General features: G+C 35.9%; 1 protein-coding gene across 1 annotated transcript in view; it reads left to right on the forward strand.

Moving 5' to 3' along the window:
• The window catches only part of SRFBP1 (serum response factor binding protein 1), a 64,020-nt gene that overhangs the window by 16,940 nt on the left and 31,228 nt on the right, over positions 1-15,852 (forward strand). The window lies entirely within an intron of this gene.

Genomic DNA, 15,852 nt, shown 5'->3' on the forward strand with positions numbered 1-15,852 from the left:
TGTCTTTAAAGATCCCCAGTAAAAACTCAGCATGGTACTTTTACCAGGAGGGAGACAAGTAACGCCCTTCTCCAGAAGAGTGGAGGGAGGCATCCAGGCACCCAGGAGAGTGGTGCCATCTGCGTAACTATTGAATTTTTCTCCTTTATTTCTACTTGTCCCATCACATTTTCTCTCCCTGTTCGCTTTTCTCTACTGTAGTTACTGGTAATATCTAATCTGGACACTTGATTAAATAAATAGCTCAGACAATAGGTGAAGGGATAGACTGAGCAGTATAAAAATCAGTGGGTCTTGGACTAAGGTGAATCTGAAAAATATCACTTGTTGGAGAGGACGTCACTACATGGACAGGCAGTCTTATTCACTGTTGGTGGGCATAAAAGGTCATACGCCCTTTGACACAGACACTTGATAAAGTGTCTAATTTAATGTGTTTATCTTTTAATTACAGAGCCACAGTTGACACGTTTTTACATATTATAATACTACTGACACCCCTTAAATACTTTACTAAATTGCCAGTTATTTATTTTGTATTTTTGGTAGAGTAAGGCCTTTCTAGACATGTATCCTTTTAGTATCTAACATTTAATGATGGCAGTAGTTTTTGATATCATCTTCCTTGTAGTTTGGTGTTTAAAAAGTGACATATGGTGAAGCTCTATAAGGTTTATTATAAGTCTTTGTTTCTTAAGAAACTAACCCTAGACTGATAGTTTGTTCTTACTGGTCTTGGGGGGGAAGGATTCCTTTCCCCTTCTATTCAGGGCCAATCCCTCTTAATTTGCCATGTCCCTTTCTTTTGCCCCTTTTATTGCTTATGCCTTATTTCACTGATAGCCTCAGACTCTTCCTTAACGTGTGGATGTTCCTCAGCTGATAAACCTGTTTAGTTTGTGCCTGAATACCCATCATCATCTTTTAACTGCCTCTCACTGTCTTCTTTTACTTATTAGAATAGCTTCTTTGTTCCTAATAGTCTAGCCACTGTGATCTCGACCTTCTCACTTCCAGCCGCAGAGTTTAGCTCCTCCCTGCCTGTTCCTCAGTATCCTTGAATAGGATGAACTCTGACCCCTACGTTGGTGTTCCCCCCTTCAGTTCTTCCTTTAGCTTCTCACACTATACTCTCTAGCCTGGCTGCTTGCAAGTTTAACTCGTATGACTATTGTGGACACGAGAATCTCTGAGGCAAATCTTTCCCGTATGCGCTCTTATATCTAGCTCCACTTAGGTGTTTGCACGTGCACCTGAAACTGAACATTTGACACGACTCACTGAGCTAAGCTACAGAGGCCTTTTCTTGGGACTGTGGCGTTTCTTAAGAAGCCTAAGGGCAAGAACTCAGTTTTACCTTGCTGGGGACTGTAGTCGGGATCTAGAGAGCTCTCAGAAACTTGGCTGGTTCATGTATGTGTCTCCTTCTTGCCCCTCTTCCCTTCATTTTGTGCTCATCTCTACTTTTCCTCAGTCTCCACTCTCCAGAGAGCTTTCACTCTGTAGATGTATCCAGGGGCCACCTTACAGTGGCCGCCCTAATCTGGAATCCTCACACCTTCTGTTCAAGGGAAGAACCTACGCTGGCTGAAGTCTCCAGCCTGTCCTGGGATAACGTCCCTTGGCGGTCTCCCACCTGGGGCGCTGGGCATACTGTACGATAGAGAGGAGACGGTGAATGAGCAGATATTCCGAAAGATACCACTGAGTATTGGCCCTGGCATTTTGTAACTCATCATGACTCTTTTTCGGATGTTCTTTTCTTCTCTTTCTGATTTTGGTTTTGACACTATTCATCTAGTTTCCTGAGCCAGAAATCTCGGAATCCCTTTGCATTCCCTTCTTCCTTAGCTACCTGCTACTCCCAAATCTTGTTCTCTGCCAAATCTATTAATTCTCTCTTCTAAATATGTGGCCCCTTTCAGTTTAGGGGTCTGTTCTTTCTAACATGGATCTGATCTCTGTGGCATGGCATACAGGCCCTGTGTGGTCTATACTCTGACTCCTCTCCTCCTCCTCCTCTCTCTCTCCCGTCGACCCCGTCCTTTCTGTGCCAACTATACTGAACCCCACACAGATCAGTCTATTTCCTGCCTCCTTGCTATTGATCAGGCTTTTTATCTATGTCTGTCACCCGAACAAAGACTCACTCTTACACCTACATCTTAGGGTTACTTGCTTTCAGAAACTCATACCACCACTCTCACCCCAGACTTGTTCCCCACCTCCTCTCTGTAGCCCTGACCTTGTATCGACTCCTGCTATCATATAGTGGTCTCCTTTCATGCCATTCCTACTACTTAAACCTTAAGAAAATTGGTTGTTTTGGGGCGCCTGGGTGGCTCAGTCGTTGGGCATCTGCCTTCGGCTCGGATCATGATCCCAGGGTCCTGGGATCGAGCCCCACATCGGGCTCCCTGCTCTGTGGGGAGCCTGCTTCTCCTTCTCCCTCACGTGTGCTCTCTAGCTCTCTCTCTATATCACTCCAATAAATAAAATCTAAAAAAAAAAGAAAGAAAGAAAATTGGTGGTTTTACTCAGTTCTCTGTCCCCAGCACCTAATAATGTGTCAGGTACATAGTGGATGTTGCCTAGCTAGCTGACTGAGTGAATTTTAAGCAATTTCTTTTCTTTTCTTTTCTTTTTTTTTTTTTTTTTACTCTCATTGGACTTATTTAGAATGTCAAGGTTGCTCTGCATCTCCATAGATAAGTAGAATACTGACCCATTACTGACTGAGAAGAGTCTAAAACCAGTGATTGTTTTTAGTGTTAAATGTCAGCAACCGAAGATGAATAGGCTCTTCATTTCACACTCACCTTTGCCATTGCTCCTAGGCCATTTGCCTTCTAATTTAGTTTTTTTTAAAGGCAGAACTCTTATTGCTTCTAAAGCAGAGTAGGATACCCTGATTTAATAGCGTTCTGTACTCAACTTGTGACATTTGAAATGATAAACAGGAAGGCCTAGCGGTGTTTTAAAAGATCAGTATATACTGCCCTCCTCACATTCAAGAAACAGCGTTTAGAAACAGATCATCACATAGGAATTTCAGTTTGCTTCCTGGCATGTGGTTTCTGCGGCTTTAAGCCAACATTCTGAATAAGTCATATTCCTGAAGCCCTTAACAGTACTGCATTATTAAGCTGTGTTGATATGAAGATATTATATCAAGTCTCTGGTAGCCTTAAAATACTTTTTTCTTTTAAGTAAGAGCATTTGTGACAGATAAAAGTGGTACCCATCCTCGCTTTGAACCTGCTTGTTTCTGTGTGAAAACAAAGGATAAGTTAGAGGTCCTTGTTGGCACAAGTGATGAAAATATGATTAGCATTTACTGAGTCATTACACATACCTAATTTTAAAAAACTGACTTTGGAATTGCTTCAGTCAAGATCAGCCTAGTTCAAAGAGAAATGAGTGTGTAAACAGGATTGAGGGGTAGGAAGAAAAAAGGAGTATCACATGGCCTTTTAAAAAAAATTTTTGTATCTTTTTGTATTGTTTTTATTAATTTTTTAAGTTTTGTAATTCTGGAAATTTGACCTTAAACCTTGGCAGAACATTCCTACTAACTGTGAAAGTACCCAAAGCCCTTTTCAACTACTAATTTTAAAAATTTGGACAACCAATACCATTATCATAATTCCAGTGCAAAATAATGTGGTGTTTGAGAAAAGAGGCAAATATTACAACATACTTTGTTGGAAATCCACAATGGGAGAGAACGGGCCCTAGGGAAAAGCAGCAATAACAGCAGTAAATAACTGGTCTTGCAAAATAGGATTTTGTTTTTTATTTAATTGGATGTCACCTGAATTTTGGTTAAATTGAGACAAATTTCATTGAAACATTTACACTCATTAACTTGAACACATGTCCTACATTGTTAGATTCCTGTTGTAATGGAAACAGTGTATGGTTTCTGTTCTTTCCTGCATGTTGGAATAACTAGTATTAGTGTTCAGGCTACTCAAAGAATTGATATTTTGTGATAATAAATCTTACCCAGTATATTAAAATAGAATTTGTGGGTTTTGGTTTAGTTAACCAATAAAAATTACTCTTCTGTTCATCACAATCTAAGATAGCATCCCAGTTTATCAGTGATCATTTTTCTTCTTAAAATCCATAAACTTTTCAACCAGAAAAGAAAAGCAAAAGGTACAAGTGAAAAAAAAAATTAAGCATTTCCAGAACAGCTATTATAAATTCTTTATTATCTGTTCAGGTTAGTTAAATACATTTTAATTTAGAACCTACTGCTCTGTATATAGATGAATAGATTTCTCCTGTCAGGGAACATACTGTTCTGTGGGAAACAAGCAAGAAGCATATGAATCTGTTTAGGATACGTACTGTACCAGTATTAAAACCACAGAGTGGTAGAAACCCAGAAAGGGATCAGTTAATTTAATTACTTACAGGACTTAGGGAAAACCTAAGTGAATGGGGGATACTGCGTTGCAGCTCTAAGAATAGATATGATTCTGTTTTTGAAAAGGCAGGCTCCGTAAAGAGCACACCAAGAACAAAGCGTACATGGTGTGATTGGGAAGGAGTGCTCAGTTCTGTTTTTCTTATATAGTATTTAGCACACTGAACTGTGATTATTTCTTTATATGTCACCTTTTTTGAAAATAGGATATTAACCAGTGCTAGTGCACTAATTGGCAAAAAGCAGACATTCAGCAAGTATTTCCTCAGTGAATTCATGTCCTGGATCGAATATGCTATGAATGGAATCACAGATAGTTGACAATAGTGACCAAAATGGTAAATTAAATTAGAGTTGAAAGCCTTTTAGGAAATGTGGATGGTCAAAGCTTTTTGAGTAATCATATTTGTTTTCTGGCAAGATAAATCTGAAGGACTGTGGAAGGATTGATTTAGAGGGAGAAGAGATGGGAGGCAAGATAACTAGATAGGAAGCAATTACTGACTTAATTTTTTCATGCATGTTTATTAAACTTGTCTCTACGGAAGGTCGTATGCCATATGATTCGTAGTTCCTGCTGTGTAAAAATCTGACACTATCAGAGAAAGAAGCTGGTACACACAGTTTTAAAAACAGGGTAAGTTATGATAGGTGCTTTGAAAATTTTAAAGAGCAAGAGATTGCTTTTAGCTAGTAATCAAGGAAGGCTTCCTGGGAAGGGTGACCAGTTTAATAAAAAATATTAATGTTATTACCAAATTGAGTATTTCCTTGTTATTCTTTAATTGTATTCCAGTTAGATAGCAGGATACAATGTAGCCACTTCACATCCCAGACTTATATATTATTTCTAGCACAAGGAAGTTCAACCTCGGATGTAAGAACACCGCTGCTCATGAACAACGTAATAATAATCTTAGTGGTTCTTGAGCGCCTCCTCTGTGCCGGGCACTTTGCTGCAGCCTACACATATTTGTCCTAATCTGCATAGGAGCTCTCCAAGGTTCCTCATTAGCTCCGTTTTACTGACATGGAAACTGGGGGCTTAAGGGATAATTGCTTTGCTTGAAGTCACACACCCTTGATAGATAAAACCAGAATTTAGTGCAAATCTGTCTGAATCAGTGGTCCATGTTCTTTACTAACCTTAACCCCTTTAAGTATTAAATGTATAATTTTATCAAGTATAACTAGGTATATAAAGAAATGTGCTTTTGCATTATAATTTTAATGATCACTATTAATAGAAAAGTGAAAACAATGATGAAATAATATATCAACATTGCCTCTTGGGAAAAAAATAGGATCTGTTCATAATTTGACATAATTAGAATAGTTGGACCTTTCTAAAAGATAGAGTGCCTTATTATCTATAGAAGGTTTTGTGTGTGATTTTAGCATTTAGAAATATTATCTGGAAACTAAACACCAAAACAGTTGCCTTGGGACCATGAATTAGTAGCAGTGATCAGGTTTTAAAAAATTTTCATTTCTTGCTGAATTTGGAATTATATTTTAGACACATTTGAATGTAATGTGATTCTAATATTAATTGATATTGTCTTTTTAAACTGTTAACACATGGAGGTATTATCAAGAAATTAATATGGATTTTATTATCATATGCCCTTAAAAAAGATTACAGAAACTTGCAGATTCTAGAGAAAATACTTTGAAGGAATAACAAACAGTTTGACTTCCTTGGGACTTTGCAAGATTTTCCTTTATTTTTTTTTTTAGTTAAAGACCGCTCTCAGCATATTCCTATATTCCTCTTAGCACTTCTCTATATCTTAGTCATAATTCCAAAATTATAGGAGAAAACTGGCTCAGTCACCTAGTGTAATTTCCCTAAGGCTTTTTGATGAATTCCCAAGTTGATTCATTGTGAGGGGAAAAATGTGCTATAGGCTTAAGTAATTGTCCATAAAGTTTGAGGTTTTGTTTCTGGTTGTGGTTGAGCAGGGAAAACTAGCAAATATATGTAGATGAAATATTTTAGGAATAAAAATGCAAATATAGTATGTTCAGACTGAGCTGTAACTTTGTCCTCTATTTATTTGATGTACTCGGTAATAAAAGTAATACCTCTATACCTGTTACCTCCACTAATTATTTTTGTTCTTAACATGTTATCCTGAAAAAACATAAAAATTAAGTGGTTTTAAGCATTTCATCTACTTCTTATAAATTGGCCACAATATGTTCTTTTAAACAAATGTTTAGATTCTACGCCAGATACAGTAAACTTTTCTCCCCAAGGCCAGCCACTTTTTTAGAAGAGAGTCTCTAGAATGAAGAAATCTGTCTCCTCTGACTTACTAGAATGCAAAAGGGCTCTCAGAATCTTCAGGTTGAGGTAAATACTGGACCTTACTTACCTCTGCCTACCTCTTTAGACATGATAGAAGTGAATAATTTTATGTGCCAGGACTAGTGTAGATTTTTTTTTTTTGTCATGAAAAAATGTAATCCAGTTTAATCAGTTGGGTTAAGCAAGCAGTTTTGTCTTATTTTCTGAAAGGTATTTCTACTGTGAGAGATAGGGCTATATAATGACACAGTGGTTTTGGAGCTTCATTTGGCTAAATTACTTGAAATTTCCTGTGAGGTGAAATGCAAACTTAGAGATACTGAATTATGCAAGTTGTTTTCAGTGTTTGCCCACTGAGATTGTAATCATTTTCATATCAGTAATTATTTTCATCAAGATATGCTATGATGAAAATAATTTATAGTAGAAAGATGTACACAGCTTAGTTTTTAGAATATGAAGATGTTATTTTAAACATGAAAGTCAACTTGATACTGAAGTGAGACAGTACTATTTGTAGACATTTAGTAATTCTCTAACTGGCTGCCAGCAAAAACCTGACACTAGTAAAATTTCCTAGTAGTAAAACTACTTTGCTTTATTGTATCACTCTCCTGCTCCAGAACCTAAATTAACTTCCTATTTTCTCCCACACCTGGTCTAATTCCTCATGGGTATTAAAAGCTTTTTTGTCACTTGGCGTCTCTCATACTGAGCAGCTTTCTCTTTCATCCCTATTTCTGTCTGCATACTACAGGCAGCATTATATTTCCTGCATGTAAATATGGATTCCTGTTTTTATGATCCTCTAGCTCTATCTGATTAAGCAGCAGTCACCACCACTTCATGTATACCCTTAGAAGACTAGAGTGAATCATTGTCATAGCTTTCACGAACCTCTAAAACAGTGGTTTTGTTGGGGGAAGCAGGGGGTAAATGCATGAAGGTTCATGCCGTGGACATAGATCATAATGGATGGGAGGTATGTGCAATTTCAGAAAAGTCCCACATTAAATTTGTATCTTTCTGTTGTTCCCACCGTTGAGAAGTACAGCACTAAACAGAAGTTGCCCTGCTTACTTCATCTTCAAATATTTAAGTACTTAGCTAATGAGTTTTTAACAGTCTATTGCATTGTATCTTCCTTTGTGTTATTAGGAGGATTATTTTGAAAATTAAACTCTTCTCTTTTTGGTTTCTTTTATTTTTGTAATTGAAGTATAGTTGATGTGCATTATATTAGTTTCAGGTATACAACAGAGAGAGTCAACATTTGTACACATTATGACATAATCACCATGGTAAATCTAGTTACCATCTCTCATCATCCAAAATTATGACAAGTTTTTTGGCTACATTTCCTATGTTAAACTTTTCTTCCCTGTGACTTCTTTATTGTATGAACTAGAAATTTATACCTCTTAGTGTCCCTCACTGATTTTACTCATCCTTCCACTACCCTCCTTCCCTCTGGCAACTAGCAGCTTATTCTCTGTATTTATGAATCTGTTTCTGTTTTGTTTGTTTACTTGTTTTTTTAGATTCCACATATAAGTGAAGTTACTATGGTATTTGTCTTTCTCTGTCTGACTTACTTCACTTAGCATAATACCTTATAGGTCCATCTATGTTGTCACAAATGGCCATATCTCATTCTTTTTTATGGCTGAGTAATATTGTGCATGCGCGTGCGCACACACACACGTGTGTGTGTGTACACCACATCTCCTTTATCCGTTCATCTGTCAATGGACATCCTAGGTTGTTTGGTCTTGGTTATTGTAAATAATACTGTGATGAACATAGGGTGCATGTGACTTTTCAAATTAGTGTTTTCATTTTCTGAGCGTAAATACCTAGAAGTGGAATTGCTGGATCATATGGTAGTTCTATTTTTAATTTTTTGAGGAACATTCATACTATTATTCACAGTGGCTGCACCAGTTTATATTTTCACCAAGAGTGCACGACGGTTCCCTTTTCTCCACATCCTTATCAACACTCCTTATTTTTTGTTATTTTGATAATAACCAGTCTTACAAGTACTGGGTAATATCTCATGGTGGTTTGATTGTCATTTCCCTGACGGTTAATGATTTTGAGCATCTTTTTATGTACCTATTGGCCATCTGTTATGTCATCTTTGGAATAAATGTCTATTCAGGTCTTCTGCCTGTTCTTTAATCGGATTTTTTTTATATACTGAGTTTTAGGAGTTCTTTATATATTTTGGATATTAGATATATCATTTGTGAATATCTTCTCCCATTTGTAGGTTGCCATTTTGTTTTATTATTGATTTCCCTTGCTGAGCAAAAGCTTTTTAGTTCACTATAGTCCCATTTCTTTATTTTCACTTCTGTTTTTCTTGCCTGTAGGCAGATCCAAAAAAATATTGCTAAGACCAGTGTCAAAGAGCTTACTGCCCACATATTTTATTCTAAGAGTCTTAGGGTTTTAGGTCTTACATATAGGGCTTAAATGCATTTTGAGTTTTGGTTTTGTTATGGTGTAGAGAAGTGGTCCACTTTCATAGCTGTCCAGTTTTCCCAATACCATTTATGGAAGAGACTCTCTTGCCCATTGTACGTTCTTACCTCCTTTGTTGTAGATTAATTGACCATACAAGCGTGGGTTTATTTCTGGGCTCTATTCTTTTTCCATTCATCTGCGTATCGATTTTTGTGCCAAGACCATACTATTTTGATTACTATAGCTTTGTAGTATTGTTTGAAATCTGGGATTGTGACACCTTCTGCTTTTTGTTTTTACTCAAGATTGCTTTGGGTATTTGGGGTCTTTTGTGGTTCCATACACATTTTAGAATTATTTGTTCTAGGCTGTGAAACATGCTATCTGTATTTGGATAGGGATTACATTGAATCTTGGATTGCTTTGGATAGTATAGACATTTTAACAGTATTCTTCCAATCCATGATCATGCTATAACTTTCCTTTTATTTGTGCCATCTTCCATTTTTTTCCGTCAGTGTCATAATTTTCAGAGAAGGTCTTTCACTTCTTTGGTTAAATTTATTCTTAGTTATTTTCTTCTTTCTGGTGCGATTACAAATGGAATTGTTTTCTTAATTTTTCTTTTGATAGTTGTTATTAGTGTGTAGAAATGCAACAGATTTTTTATATAGCCATACCTTGTTTTCTTGTGCTTCTCTTTATTGCATTTCACAGATACTGCATTTTTTTTACAAATTGAAGGTTTATGGTAAACCTGTGTTGAGCAAGCCTGTTGGCACCATTTTCTAGTAACATTTTCTCACTTCATGTCTCTATGCCACATGTTGAAATTCTTATAAGATTTCAGACTTTTTCATTATTATATTTGTTATGGTGATCTGTGTTCAGTGACTACAACTTGCTGAAAGCTTAGATAATGGTTAGCATTTTTTAGCAATGACTTTTCTAAATTAAGCTATGTACATTGTTTTTTAGACATAATCCTCTTACACCCCTAGTAGATCACAGTATAGTATAAACATAACTTTTATATGTGCTGGAAAACTAAAATATTTATTCGATTCTCTTTATTGAGATATTAATTTTATTTCAGTAGTTTGGAACCAAACCCACAATATCTCTGAGGTAAGCCTATATTGATTTTGTATCCTGCAACTTTACTGACTTCATTCAGTATCAGTATTTATATCAGACTTTAAAACAGCAGCTGTAAGAGAAAAAAGGGTATTACATAATGGTAAAGGGGTCAACCCAACAAAAAGAACACTTGTGAATATGTATGCACCTAACATAGGATCACCTAAATATATAAAGCAAATATTAACTCACGCAAATGGAAAAATTGACAGTACTATGATAATAGTAGGGGACTTTAATGCCCCATTTACATCAATGGATAGATCATCCAGACAGAAAATTAATAAGGAAACATTGGCCTAGAATGACATATTAGAGCAGATGGACTTAATAGATAAATCAGAACATTTTATCCAAAACAGAAGAGTTCACATTCCTCTTAAGTGCACATAGAACATTCTCCAGGACAGATTGTATGTTAGGCCACAAAACAGGTCCCAATTAATTTAAGAGAATGAAATCATATCAAGCGTCTTTTTCAACTACAGTGGTATGAAACTATAAATAACTATGAGAAGAAAACCAGAAAAAAACACAAATATATGGAGACTAAATAACATGCTATTAAACAACCAATGGGTCAAGCAAGAAATCAAAGAGGAAATCAAAAAAATACCTTCAGACAAATGAAAATGGAAACACAATGCTCCAAAATCTGTAAGATGCAGGGAAAGCAGTTTTAAGGGGGAAGTTTATAGCAGTACAGGCCTACCTCAAGAAACAAGGAAAATCTCAGAAAAACTAACCTTACAGCTAAAGTACCTAGAAAAAGAACAAAGCCTGGAGTTAGTAGAAGGAAGAAAATAATAAGGATCAGAGTGGAAATAAACAAAACAGAGACACAGTAGAAAAGATCAATGAAACCAAGAGGTGGTTCTTTCAAAAGATAAATAAAATGGATAAGTCATGAGCGAGACTCATCACCATAAAAAGGGACGATATCCAAAGAAATAAAATCAGAAGTGGAAGAGAAGTATGAAATACGAAGATCATAAGACTACTGCAAACAATTCTATGCCAACAAATCAGACAACCTGTAGGAAATGGATAAATTCCTAAAAACATACAGTCTTCCAAGACTGAGTCAAGAAGAAATAGAATATCTGAACAGACTAATTGCTAGTAATGAAATTGAATCAGTAATCAAAAAACTCCCAACAAACAAAAGTCCAGGACCAGATGGCTTCACAGGTCAGTTCTAAACATTTAAAGAAGAGTTAATTCCAGTCCTAAAGACACTGTAAAAAGACATACAGGCCAATATCCCTGATGAAAAAATCCTCAATTCAAAATATTAGGAAACTGAATTCAGCAGTACAGTGAAAGGATTATACATCATGGTCAAATAGGATTTATTCAAGGGATGAAAGGATGGTTCAGTATCTGCAAATCATTCAACATGATATACCACATAAATAAGATGAAAAATAAAAATCATGATCATCTCAAAAGATACACAAAAAGCATTTGACAAAATGCAGCATGCACTTATGATAAAAACTCTCAGTGAGGTGGGTAAAGAGGGAAATGAACCTCAACGTAATGAAGGCCATATATGACAAATCCACAACTAACATCATACTCAGTGGTGAAAATTTGAAACTTTTCCCTCTAAGATCAGGAACAAGACAAGGATGCCCACTCTCACCACTTTTATTCAACATGGTACTAGAAGTCCTAGCCATGACAGACAAGAAAAAGGAAAGAAAAGCATCCAAATTGAAAAGGAAGAGGCAAAACTGTCACTGTTTGTTGTTGCCATGATACTATATGTAGAAAACCCTGAAGCCTCCAGTCTGTGTTTTAAAGTCCGTTTTATCCGATACACGTTTTGCTACCCCAGCTTTCTTTTCGTTTCTGTTTTCATGGATTATCCTTTTCTATCCCTTCATTCCATCTTTATGTGTCTTTAGGTCTGAAGTGAGTCTCTCCTCTGCAGCTTGTAGGGTGGTCTTATTTTTTTTATCCATTCATTCGTCCTCTATCTGTTCATTGGCTCATTTAGTCTATTTACATTTAAAATAATTATTGGTAGGTATGTACTATCAATAATTTTTTATTTGGTTATTTGTCTTTTTACACAGTGCCTGGTGTTCTGCACTATGGAAAGCTCTCAGTAACATGTTTCAAATATTAATATGCATATCTCTTATAAATAGGTTTTTGAAGAGATTATATAGTAAAGAACCATTAAATTTTTCAAATCAGATTGAAGATAAATCTTTATCATAGTTGCTAGTGAATTTTTTAGTTTCCTTTATTTTATCCTCTAACGATAATGCTTGAGACTTTGTTGTTAGTTCATTTTTCATTTCAGGTTTAAGAACTTGAATGTCAAAATTAAGTTCAGTATGTTGATAAATTCTAAGATGTAGAAGAGTGTAATTAAAAAAGCAAAGAAGAATAAAGCTACTTGTGTCATTTCCTAAAAGGTTTATAAGTCGGGTTGATACCTTTTTTGTACTTTTGTCTAACTGTATGTTTTTTAGTCTGTTTCATCTTAAAACTGGAAATATTTCCTAGTTGACCTCCTTGCTGTGGGGATTAAATCCATAATGGAATCCTGAACCTATGGGTAGGGTAATGGTAGTCCAAAGGAGGGAACCAAATTCAACAAACTGTACAGGAGAGAAAGCAGAACGGCGATAGGAACATAGCAGAAGCATGACGAAGAGGCCCACAGTGGGAGATGCCTCTGAGCTGTCTCCTCTGAACGGCTGAGGCTGGAGATGCCGTTAATTGCAATAGGGAACACAGTGATAGGCAAAGGAGGAAGACAGAGATACTTTATTTGGAAAAAAAAAAATCCCTTGGCAATATGATGACAGAGTATACCTTATTGAAGTTCCATCTGGTAGAACTGTATTTAGGAAATAGTAGAACAATATTTAGGAACAAAGTTTTTTGTTGTCGCTACCATAATGAGATTTCCATCTGTGGAAAAGCATGAAGATTTGGATGTCAGTAGCTCTCTCATGAGTTATTTCAGACTCTGTATTTCAGAGAAATGCCTTTCTTGCCTGATTTCCAAATAGACCAAAAAAAAAAAAAAAAGGATCTCTAAGAATTCAGACTTTTCTTGTCACCCTTTAATTCTTTGTATCTGGTCTTGCCCCTTATAACCTAAACATACTCCCAATTTTAGTCACATTTTGGAAAATACAAATATGTTTTCTGTTTTATGAAATTAAAAGCCCAACCTTAATGAGAGCCTCTTGGAATTAAAAATGTCAGCATGGTTACTGCATCCAAGTTGCTTTTTGTCTTGACTCAGTCTCCCTCCCCACAGCGTGATATAGAGCAGTTTGACTGCAAACATACTTTGCCCACTGAATCAGAGACAACACTACAGTGGTTATCTAGTTATGAGTCAGAAGATACGAGCCTCAAAAGCCTCTGGAAAGAAGAAAGAAAAGGAGATAGCCCAATAATCAAAATTGGGATTATCTCATTCCAATTAAATTCGCTATTTTGAATATAAGCAAAGCAGTAGCATCCAGCATCATGTGGAATAAGGGAACTAGAATATTCTGATAAATCTTGTTATTAGTGGGTGACTACTTTTAATGTAAGAAACTTGAGCAACTTTAGTTGAATGTGATGAGGAAAGAATGAAAACCATGTCTGATTTATCACCACTGACAACAGGATATGGCAAAAAGCACCATGTGGGAATTCCAGGCCCACCCCTGTTATAATACCTTGAATGGATCTCTTACACTTTCTTGGGTTAACATTTCCTCTTAGGCTCATTGATTCACTGGAAGGATTCACAATACTCAAAAAAAAAAAGCTTTTAGGCTCACAGTAATGTTTTATTACTGTTCAAGGATACAGATTAAAATCAGCAAAAGGAAATGGCAAATGAGAAGAAAGTCCAGTAGACAGCAGGCGTACGCTTGTATCTTGCTTCCTCTTCCAATGTAGTCGCGTGGACATACCCCCAGCAATCATATGTGACAACGCTTGCAAAATGTTGCCAACCAGGAAAGCTGACTTGAGCCTTTGGTGCCCAGGGTTTTTGTCCGGAGCCAGTCACGTAGTCGTGAATTACCTGTATGACTATCCTCATCAATGACTCAGACTTAAGCCTCCCAGAGCTTAGACATAGCCACCGTAAGTCACATTGTTAGCATGATCTATCTCATCAAATTGGTACCCTGTGTTCCAAGAGCTCAGAACTCATCTCCAGAAGCTGGCTGGTCCTGAAGATACACCTTTTTCAGTTATGTGCAGAGTTTGAGCAATCCAGGCCTACTGAATTAACCGTTTCCTACATGGGTGTAGAATTACATAATAGCTTAAGTCTCTTATAATTCTAATGTCTTAATGAATGGATTACTAACTTCTCTCATATAATTGTAAAAAATTTAATGCTTTATTTCATCTTTGAGATGGATTGGATAATTCTAATGATTTGAAAGCTTAAATAAAAGAAAGAAATTACACTGACGCTAGAAAATAAAGCTGAATTGAATTAACAGTGAAAGAATTTGTGTCTTACACAAGTCAACACAGAGCCCTGCTCACTGATGAATAAACTCCCAAGTGAATAAAATCCCAAGATTAAGATTTTCAAACTTGAGTTCTTGTAAGGAAGTCAAAGGAAAAGAAGCTACTTAAGCCCAGTTTCAGAAGCTTAGTCACCATTTGATTAGTAAATTACTGACTTTTTTTTATTTCCCTTGCATTGGTGATAAATTTAAACTTTTTTTTTTTAATGTAAACCCTTTATAGGATTTCTCTACAATTGAGTAAAATTGCTCAGGTTTTACTTGTCTAATTTAGTATGAGTCTCTTTTGCACTCATTTTTAAAGTTGTTTAGTGCAGTATTCCATATTTTGCATCTGTAATTTAACTCTGGTATCTTCATTTCCCTATTGTTTATCCTTGAGCCATGGTTTTCTAGTTGAGAATGGCTTCGTGTTTTTGCTACTTATCTTTTTTTTTTTGGTCATTTAATGTGTTTGCTCACATTTATTGGATTTTAAAATGTTAAAAAATTTTTTCTAAATTGAAATGTATCTAGGTATTTTTTTCCCACGTCCATAATGTACGACTTTGATATAAAATTTGCAAATTACCATATGGAATAATGCCTTTTGTTCTACTTTTGAAATTGTTGAATATTTGACACGGTTATATTCAATTTAAAATAGAGAAAAACCTTTCTAAAATTTAAGAGAAATACTTTTATCTGGAAAAAAGCTTAAGAATTAATTCTGTATAAAAGAGAACTAAGTGTTCCTGTATGGTTAGTCATTTTATTTAGAACTAACCCCATACACTAGCAATGGCTGAATGCAAAATTATCATACAAGCCCTGAACTGGTATCTTTTCTCTCACATTTTTAATGGATATTTTCTTAACCATGTACATGAGGGGACCAGATAACCTTTCAAAACTAAGTACTTGTAAAATGTCCTTGGAATAAATAAATAGCTGCTATGTAAAAAGTCTGTTGTTGGGTCTAGAAACGGATCTTT

This window comes from Zalophus californianus, chromosome 5 (assembly GCF_009762305.2).
Source record: "Zalophus californianus isolate mZalCal1 chromosome 5, mZalCal1.pri.v2, whole genome shotgun sequence".
NCBI classification, from domain to species: Eukaryota; Metazoa; Chordata; class Mammalia; order Carnivora; family Otariidae; genus Zalophus; species Zalophus californianus.